The sequence below is a fragment of the Solanum pennellii genome, chromosome 3, assembly GCF_001406875.1.
Source record: "Solanum pennellii chromosome 3, SPENNV200".
In the NCBI taxonomy this organism is placed as follows: domain Eukaryota; kingdom Viridiplantae; phylum Streptophyta; class Magnoliopsida; order Solanales; family Solanaceae; genus Solanum; species Solanum pennellii.
The window spans coordinates 22,884,031-22,894,298 of record NC_028639.1 but is presented as its reverse complement, the minus strand read 5'-3'; the positions used below and the strand labels follow the sequence as shown (position 1 = coordinate 22,894,298).

The 10,268-nt window shown below is 35.0% G+C and overlaps 2 long non-coding RNA genes across 5 annotated transcripts; one reads left to right on the top strand and one right to left on the bottom strand.

The window, feature by feature from the left end:
* The first annotated feature begins 1,018 nt into the window (after window positions 1–1,018).
* On the top strand, window positions 1,019–9,745 carry LOC114076374. Of its 4 annotated transcripts, none has more exons than XR_003577221.1 (4): window positions 1,019–1,226; window positions 4,055–4,282; window positions 6,718–6,830; window positions 8,807–9,745. It is a non-coding gene; the product is annotated as an uncharacterized LOC114076374 (long non-coding RNA). The 4 variants fall into 4 exon arrangements; XR_003577219.1 differs by having other exon boundaries at window positions 8,768–9,745; XR_003577220.1 differs by having other exon boundaries at window positions 4,909–6,830; window positions 9,492–9,745.
* LOC114076375 lies at window positions 2,343–4,901 on the bottom strand. The gene is made up of 2 exons (XR_003577222.1): window positions 4,556–4,901; window positions 2,343–4,265 (listed from the first exon to the last, which is right to left on the bottom strand). It is a non-coding gene; the product is annotated as an uncharacterized LOC114076375 (long non-coding RNA).
* Window positions 9,746–10,268: the final 523 nt, after the last annotated feature.

Sequence of the window (10,268 nt, the reverse complement as noted above, 5' to 3'; positions counted from 1 at the left end):
TGAGGCCCCAGCTAGTGGTATAGATAGGTATTTATCTAGAAGTCGTGGTCATGGAGTAGCACCAGCTAGACGTCAATGCCCATGGAGCGACATCGTCCTAAGCTAAAGCTAGAGACGCTTCTCTTAAGACGCAGGTTGTGGTTGCTGAGGACCAGGTTTTTTCTCAATTTGGAGCTCCTTTGTTTCAGAAGTCTTTGTTGAGGATTCTATGTGTTTTAGATAACCTTTCTCAGGGTAATGTGACAGGTACGCCATAGGGTGCTCAAATGAGAGAAGGAGCGTAAACAATAGGTATTTAACAAACTTAAGTATACATGTTGATGTATACCATCAACTAGTGGTTCCTGAACCAGGTGTTGGTGCATAGATTTCTTCCAAGGTTATTCTGACAACAACTGATTAACAGTGTTATGAGAGGTTTTAGATGATTAAACAAACTAAGTTTTAGGGTTGTAAGAGTGAGGATTCTCATGAGTTCTTGAATTAGTGCCATGATATGCTTTAGACTATAGGTATGATGGATTCTCATGGTGTCCAGTTTGTTGCACTTCAGATTCGTAGTTGAGCTAGAGAGTGGTGGAAGACTTTTGTGACGTATAGTCAAGTTGGTGGGATGTTTTTTTAGTGCTTTCTAGGACCTCTTAATTCCTCGGAATGTGAGAGAGGAGACTTGGATGAGGTCTGAGAGCTTGACTCAGGGCAGTCAGTCTATGACTGAGTGTGAGGCATGTTTCTGCGAGCTTTCTAGGCATGCCTTAGCTATATTGCGGAAGGGGCAGAGATGGTTTGCAGGTTTGCGAGAGGGTCAAAAATTTCTCCTTCATATTATGTAATCATGGCAGCTATAGAGGGGTCTTCCTTCTATACACTACAAAAAAAGTAGGATTTAGTGGCAATTATTTAGAGGCAATAATATAATTGCTGCTAAATAGTGTTTTAAAGCCACATTTACGACAATTACCTTAAAGCCACTAAAATAAGTCTTATAACAATTGATTTTAAAAGAAAATAGAAAAAATATCCCCTTCTTACCCTAAAATATCCAAACACTCTGATACCTTAACTCTTATTAAATCATCCTCAAATTTTCAAAATACTCAATCTATCTTCTCCATTCCATCTGAAGACTGGGTTGGTATGAAGATTCCTTTCATGGCTACGATGGATCTGAGCTGAATCACACATCAATTTTTTTTCTTACAGCTCTAATTGAAGCACAATAAGGGGTAATATCTCTCTTTTTATATCCTCTCATCTCTCTTTCTCGATCTCTCAATGTCTCATTCTAGTTGGTAATCCTCCTTTTCTTAGTGTTTTTTTGATAAGTGCTTACATGCATATGCTATCAACTGATTTCCATAGTTGCTAAGTTATGAATTTCGAATTTTGAGCTCTTGTCTATGATCTTTGCTCTCTGTCATCGGAAACTTTTTGTTGGAGAATAAAGAAAGAAGAAACAATGTATGAGCAGATAGAAGAAGAGTTGCAGAGAACTTTTAACGTTATATTTCTGATATCCATAAAGAAAATACATAGGACACTTTAATAGGAATTAATACTCAACCACAAGACCCACTAACTTAACCACAATCTTACCCACTAAGCTAAATATTAGCAACTAATAGAAGACTTTGACTCAACCAGGACTCCTAACAAACGTGTTACTCTGCCTACTAAATAGGAACATCTAATTACGTTTTAATCAAATTCCAACACTCCCCTTTGATTCATAATTACAAACTCCAAGTTCTGTTGGATCTGATCATGCTTGGCTTGTGGGAGTGCCTTGGTGAGATCATCTGCAATTTGATCCTTTGTACCACAAATCTTCAACTCTATATCACCTCTTGTTGTGTGGTCATTAATTAAATGATAACGGATGTCTATGTGCTTTGTTCTGCTTTGAAAAGCCGGATTCTTTGTCATTGCAATTGTTGCCGTGTTATCATAAAATATTTTTATTGCACCCTCTTGCCAATTGAGAACATCAACTAACATTCTTCGTAACCATAAGGCTTGACAAGCTGCTAAAGTTACAACAACAAATTATGCTTCAGTTGATGATAATGCAACCATATCCTCCTTCGTGAGCTCCAAGAAATCGCTCCAGATCCTTAATTGAAAACATTTCCAGAAGTACTCTTTCTTTTATTTATACTTCCTGCCCAATCACTATCGTTGTACACCGTCAAGCTAAAATCTGCATCTTTAGATTACCAAATCCTGAAGTGAACTGTTCCAGCAACATAACACATAACTCTTTTGGCAGCACCAATATGTTGCTTGGTAGAACTATGCATATACCTAGACAACATAGTAACAAAAAAGATAATATTAGGACGAGTATGTGTTAGGTAATTCAAACCTCCAATTAAGCTTCTGTAGTGACTAGGATCGGCACGATCTGTGCTATCTTCAAGCTGAAACTTTTCGGTTGCATTCTTGGGTGTGGCAGCCGCTTTACAATGATGCATACCGAACTTGAAGAGGAGGTCTTTTGCATACTTCGTTTGAGAAACAAAAATACCATCTTCTACCTATTTCACTTGAAGACCAACAAAGTATTGCAAAATACCTAAATCTGACATTTCAAACTCCTTCATCATGCCAGATTTAAATTCAGCAACAAAAGTTTCACATGACCCCATATAGATCATGTCATCCACATAGAGACAAACTACCAAAAAATCACTTGTACCTTGTTTCTTTACATACAATGTAGGCTCATTCTCGCTCCTTTTGAATCCATTCCTTAGAAAGTATGAGTCAATTTTGTTGTACCCAGGTCCGTTTCAATCATAAGGCCACTAAAGCAATCGCTTGGGGCTCCAATTTTTTTGGGGCCTCCATTTTCTCCAAAATATGTATATATATTGTCAACAAAAAATAATGTATTGATAAATTTGAAGAAAAAAATTTGTATAGAAGTTATAATTGAGAAATTGAATATTGTTTAGTTGATTGTAGAATATTTTCTACATTATTATATCGGTAGTTAATTGCAGTATCTTTTCTAGTTTCACATGTGACTATCTATTTTATTGTCTAGCTCATTTATATTCTAACGATCATAATGAACTAAAAGTATTTTTTTCTTATATTTACTTCTCTTTATTATCCTTTCACTATTTTTTATTCTCTCACTATTGAATATTGTGAAATCTCTCAAATGTTCGAACATTCTACATTATGTAAAATATATTGTTGTGTATTTATAAAAAGATCAAATTTATTTTGATGTTTTATTAAAATTTCAAACACTAAAACTAATCAACATTTTTTAAAAATATTATTTATATACTTATCAAATTCATCGCAATACTATTTTAATATCATCGTATTTTTAAATATTTTGAGTCGTGTTTTATTATTCCAACTTTATATTACATAATTTTCATTGAAATTTCATATTATTTGCATTCTTACTTCATAATATCTACATATATCTTGTCTCTCCAGACATCATTTGTACGATTACATTGAGTATGTTATAATTATTCATTAGATGTTTGTCAACTAAAAACAATAGGGTCTTTTTCTGAAATTCATTTAGGCCCCTAAACTTGTTGAGATGACCCCCGTTGTACCATGCCTGTGGCCCTTGTTTTATCTCATAAAGAGACTTCGTGAGCTTGTATACTTTGCTCTTATTGCCACTAACACCAAAACCCTTAGATTGGGAAGCATAAACATCCTCTTCCAAATCCCCATTTAAGAATGCAGATTTAACATCAAATTGATAAATGGGACAACTCAGTTTAGCAGCCAAAGATAACAGTATTCTCAACGTTTCAAAGCGAGCGACAGGTGAAAACGTTTAATTGTAATCAATACCTTCATGTTGTGCATATCTTTAGCTACAATCCTTAATTTGTATCGTTGTATGCTCCCATCTGCATGACACTTGATTTTGAACACCCATTTGAGTCCAATGGGTTTCTTTCCTTCCGGTAGATTAACCAGTTTCCATGTTTGATTCTTCTCAATTTCTTGCATCTCTTATATCATTGCATTTTTCCATGCTTTACTGTCTACAACTTCTTTGAAAAATTAGGGTTCAGTAACAGACAAAGCAGAAGAACAATTTTCATAAATCTCCCTTAACGATCAGAATTTCGCTGGTGGAGTCTCACTGAAAGAATCAATTGCAGAAGAACTGCTGCCACTTCCTCGGGGGATCAAGCTGTGATCACGTGCTGGAGCAGAGGTTTTTGATTAATGAGTAGCACAACTGCAACTTGTTGGAGAAGAGCTGGATGCGTTCCCTGGAACAAAAATTGTTGTAAGTTCTTGCTCAAAAGCTTCATCAGTAGGCGACAATTTAGTATTTGAACTAACATTCTCAGAATCAAAGTTCCATCTAGTATCTTCATTAAACATAACATTTCTACTGATCACAATTTTTTCCACTCAGCGGATTATATAACTTATAAGCTTTGGATTGTGTGCTATATCCAACAAAGATATATTTCTTTGATTTTTCATCAAGCCTATATCTATCTTGGGAATTCACCAAAGAATAAGCTATACATCCAAAGACACGTAAATGGCTTACCTTGGGCTTGTTACCTCTCCATGCTTCATATGGTGCTTGATTAAGAACAACCTTGGTGGGTGAAATGTTTAGCATGTAGACAGCTTCAGTCCATAAATATTTTGATACACCTCTAGCTTGCATCATGATTCTATCCATTTCAACGACTATCCGATTCTTACGTTCGACAACACCATTCTGCTCTAGAGTATACGGTGTTGTGAGCTCTCTTTGAAAACCATTTTCCTCGCAATAGGTGTTGAATTCATTTGATATAAATTCACCACCTCTATCTGTTCGAAGAGTCTTAAATCTACAACCACTTTGTCTTTCAACAGAAGACTTATATTTATTGAAATTCTCAAATGTTTCAGATTTGAATTTCAAGAAGTATACCCAACTCATTCGACTATGATCATCTGTAAAAATCAGAAAATATGGACTTCCACCTAAGGAATCAACACTCATTGGACCACATAGATCAACATGCACCAGTTCAAGACAAACAGATGGTCTCCAAGACTTAAATTCAAGTGACCATACAGAAAATGTCACAAATTGTCTTTGTATTGCCTTTGGTGACTAAGGCAAAACATTGAACATTAGAAACCTGAAGAGGAAACATTCTAATTTTGAGTTATTTGAATGTCAACAATTTTGTGTCCTGAAATTTTTGAATACTACAGGAATTGTCATCAAACAAAATAGAATATCCACGATTCATTAGTTGCCCAACACTCAACAAGTTATGGGCCAAACAAGGAACACATCGCACATCATGGAGAAGTTTGACATTACCATGAGAAGTTTTTAAAGTGATTGTACCTTTTCGGTCGACTGTCATTTCCAAGACAAACTTTTGACTTCTCCAATTCATCAAGTTCTTGAATAGTGACCTTCTGCTCGACATGTGGTTTGAGAAACCACTATCAATGATCCATACATCATCTGAACTAACATCTATTGAGGAGTGCAACATGAACTAATTAAACCTCATCTTGTTGTTGCTCACTAAAATTGGCATCTGTTTGTTCATCCTTATGTTTTAGTCCAAAAATCAGCTTCCTTGTGCCCTATTTTCTACAATAGCGGCATTGAATATTGCTCTTGAATTGCCGGTGCTCACCACCAAACTGAGCTCGTCCTCTGCCATGACTTCTTCCACGGAAACTGCCTCTGCCTCCATATCCTCTGGCATTTGAAACTTCTGATTTGCTTGAAAGAAGACTCCCCCTTGATCTGAAATGCCTTCTCTTTGCCCTTTTCTTGAAAAGCATTCAGTCTATCCTCATAATCTTACAATGAATTCATCAATGCATCAAAACCATTATTAGATAAATCACGGGACTCTTCAATAGCAACTACAACATGATCAAATCTCCTATTAAGATTTCACAAAACTTTAGAAACTATCGTTTCATCAGTAATTTTTTCACCGTATGCCTTCGTATGATTAACAATTGCACTCACCCAAGATAAGTAGCCTTGAACAGATTCACTACTTTTCATGGATGAATTTTTGAAATCACGCCGGAGTGATTGGAGTTTAATAGTCATTACCTTTGTCGAGCCGTGGAATTATTTTTTTAGAATATCCCATGCCTACTTTGAGGTTTCTGCAACAAAATTTCTGGAAAATGAGTCATACATCGCTTGTTGGATGTAAAACAGAGCCTTGGAGTCCTTTTTGTTCTCCCGCAATGTTTGTACTTCATCTTCCTTAGCATAGCCCTTTTCTACCAAATCCCACAATTCTTGAGACTTGAACAAAGTCTTCATCTTGATGCTCCAAAATTCATATTTATCCCCATCAAAGATGGGAATTAGTTGTTGACATGTGGTTGATAATCATTTGGTAGACATTTTTTGTTCTCAATTGTCACTTTCTTCTTGCTACTAGTTTGCTCTCAATTGGACCTAACCTGGCTCTTGATACCAATTTGGTTGGAGAATAAAGAAAGAAGCAACAATATATGAGAAGATAGAAGAAGAGTTGCAGAGAACTTTTACGTTATATTTCTGATATTCATAAAGAAAATACATAGGACACTTCAAATAGGAATTAAGGCTCAACCACAAGACCCACTAAACCATAACCTTACCCACTAAGTTATTAGCAACTAACAAAAGACTTTGACTCAACTAAGACTCCTAACAAACGTGTTACTCTGCCTACTAAATAGGAACTTCTAATTACGTTTCAATCAATATTCAACACTTTCGTCGGAGTTCTTTTCACGTGGTGGTGAAATAGTTCATTCCAATTCGTCGTCGCATGTTCGCGGCCCATAACCAGGTAATCTGCTTTCACTATCTCTTTAAAATTCTGATTTTGCTCTGTGTTCGGTTTAAGTAATTTTGTTGTTTTGATTTAGTCACATGTAGGTTAATGGTTAAATGACATATAGCTTACTTCTCTTTTTTTATTTATTTAAATTTTTCCAGCTCATGTTTGGTTCCTGTTTGTTAGAATTCTGCTTTTGGGTACTCTATTCTTAGTTTCGTTTCCTGCATTCTATTTTGCTAAAGTGTAATTCCCTCTCCCTTTTATCTAAATCACATGTTTAAGCTCATTGATATGTTTAGTTGTATACATTTAAATATTGGTATCATGGAAGGAAGTAGCTTAATTTCAAAGTTTTTTTGGCTTTATTTTCCACATAATTGAGAGAATTTAAACGTTTGATATAATTATTTGCTTTTCATTTCAACTCGAATATGTCTGAAAAGGTAAATCAGCCACTGTTTGGAGACTGTTTTCATGTCCAAACAATAAGCATCTCTTTGTTTTCTAATGGACCACTTTTGTTTTAATTTTATGAAGTAAAACTAGTAGGAGTCTTAAGACTTTTGCTTAAAATCTGTTCGCCTACTGCCAAATGGATTAATTCCTGTTTATATATCTCAAATTGTTGATTTTGGTAGTGAATTTCAAGTTATTTTGAGTAGTTTTCTTCCACGATCTTGTTCTATCTTGGTCTATATTTAGCTACTGCCTAGAGCTTCTCACTGCTTTGCTTCACCAATAAATAAACTGATAAAATCTTACTCCCTGTTACTGAACATCTACGAGTTTGTTCTTGTTTTCCTAGTAAGTGATTGGGAAAATCCAATTTAAAGATGATCATTTCCTCCGTTATAGCTACTTTTTCGGTCTTCTAATGATTAGTTTGGTTTAGGTAGTTTTACCCTCAGATACCCAATTTCTCTTAGTCAATTCTTACTTCATTCTCAAATTTCTGAATGTCTCGATGGCTGCGATAGGTTTGATCTCTAAAATCCTCGGCTGATTTGAAGTTATGTTAAATCCCACCAATTCTTTCTAGTGAAAAAATTTCCAGCTTAAAAGAATTGGTGGAAAATCAATTTGACAAACTAGGAGGAAAATATGGGAATGAGAATGTGAGTAATTGTCTTGTGGTGTACCCTTGTGTCTTGCCCGTTGTTCCCTTCTCTTTAAGGGTATGTTGGGTGGGATATTGTTTAACAGAAATAAGATTTACACAATAGGAAGGATAATCTTATCTCTTATGCAGTGTTAAGAATCGAAAGATCTCTAATTATATGTGAGGAAACTCTTGATGTTCATGATAGTCTGAGGAATTTTCCAGTTTGTGGCTCGTGCTTGTCGACTTGATTGGCTTCTGTCAGGAAGTGTTTGATAACTATGCCATACTGTAATACCACATTCTTAATCCAATTCACTAGATCGTGTCATTTTTCAAGGAATGCAAGCCTTCCCATCATTAGTTATGATGTATCTTATCCCTTTGCTGATGCACCATTCTAGTCCATTCGACACTGCTTTGAGTTTTAATGATCATTTGAGCAATCTGGAATGACCTCATTACTTTGCTTTAAACCGTGAGACATTTTTGATATGGGATAAGAAAATAGTAAACGATTTGACTCATCAATGTAGTGTGACACAACTGATTTAACTATCTTGGAAAACATTCATTATTTAGAAGATGAAAACAATGGTTGGGTAAGAGGTGTAGTTGATGGTATAGAAATCGTTACTGCCTGAAACTTCAAATTCCTCCAATAGGTGAGTGTATATCAACTATTTTAAAGCTACTGCAATTTATTTATATTTCTAGCCAAGTTTATGTTACTTGTCTCAAGCCTACGCTATTTATTTTTGTGATTGTTTTAATGCGTTATCTTAAAGTCGCTTTTGATAATATTGTAGTGAGCCGTGGAAGCCTCTCTTATTTTCCACTATTGCAGATATACTGAAAATCTCCCTCCTTTTTGCATCTGTTTTAGGACACGTTTCTGGGAGGTAGAACATTGGAATTATGTTTGTATGTATTCCTCCAAATCAATTTCCTTGTTATACTGAATTTTGAGGCTATTGCTTTGGTATGTCACATCGTAGTCCTTCTAGGTAACACTAGGCTGGTGGTAATCTCTGCAAAATCATGTCTTTAAGTGTGCAATATTTTAGCCTATGAGTTTTGTTTGATTTTCTAAGGCCTACTCATTTTGATACTGTGAAAACGTTTCCACACCTTACATTGAAAAAACTACAATTGCGCTGTCAATTGTAAGTAATTGGGACTCTTAAATTGTGATTCTTCCTTGTTGATATTCCCTTTCCCTGTGTGTTGTAATTCTAATGGCCGGTAGTTATGATTTATGTATGTTAAGAAATCTTTTGGCATGATAGCCTGCTACTGCTATTTATATTGTTGTTAGCTGATTTTCAAAGTCAGAATTTGCTAAGTGGTGTTCTACTGCATTCCTTTCTGTGTATCCTTATATCATGATTAGTGATCAACTCATTGGCTTTAATCATGTTATTCCTCAATCCGCTACATAAATAGCAACAACACCACTGAAGCATCTCATAAATGAGTATATAGATAATTAGGATATTATATAGTGAGTAAGATATCTGATATGCAATGTCAATTTTTGTCATCTAACCTCTACCTCTATATGTGTACAGTGGTATACTCATTTAAATAGTGAGCTTGTTCAAGGAATAACACACTGATCCAGCAAGCCGTGACATTTTCAATTAGGGAACCAACACCGGCTTAATTGTCTTTTTTCCTCCATTATTGAACACATTTTTTATATTTTGATAATTCGTAGTTTCTTTTACCGCTATAAGATAAGAAATTGAATGTATTTAGATTTTTTGTTCTTATTTTAAGTGAATGACATTGTTTTGAGTTTGGTAATTCTTCTTACTACCTTTGAACTTATTTCTCTTGTGAATTTTGTTTTTGATCTTATAAAAGATGGTTTAATATTTGAATCAAGGTGGATTTATGATTAGTTTTAAGTCATTACAATAATTTCTTGAGTAGCAATTATAATCTTTGCCAGCGATAGCAAATGCCGTAAATATGATTGTATCTAAAATAGCTTTAACGACAATAGTAAAAGCCGCTAAAAGTAATTACTTTTAGCGGTAATAATAAGGGTCTTTACCGGCACCCAATACAAATGTCACTAAAGATTTTAGCGACATTGGATCCAATGACATTTAATCAAATGCCGGTAAATGTATTTGTAGAAATAGCTATTGCCGCTAAAAGAAAAATTAAATTCCACTAAAGGTCTCTTTTGGTATAGTGCTAGTACATTATTAGCACCACCAATGAGGCAGAACTGATAGTCTTAAAGGAGTTTGGGTAGACAAAGAGGGCCCGTTCTTCTAGTCATTTTTTGGTGCATCGCATAGAGGATGTGGTTCGCATAGAGGTAGTAGTTCTTT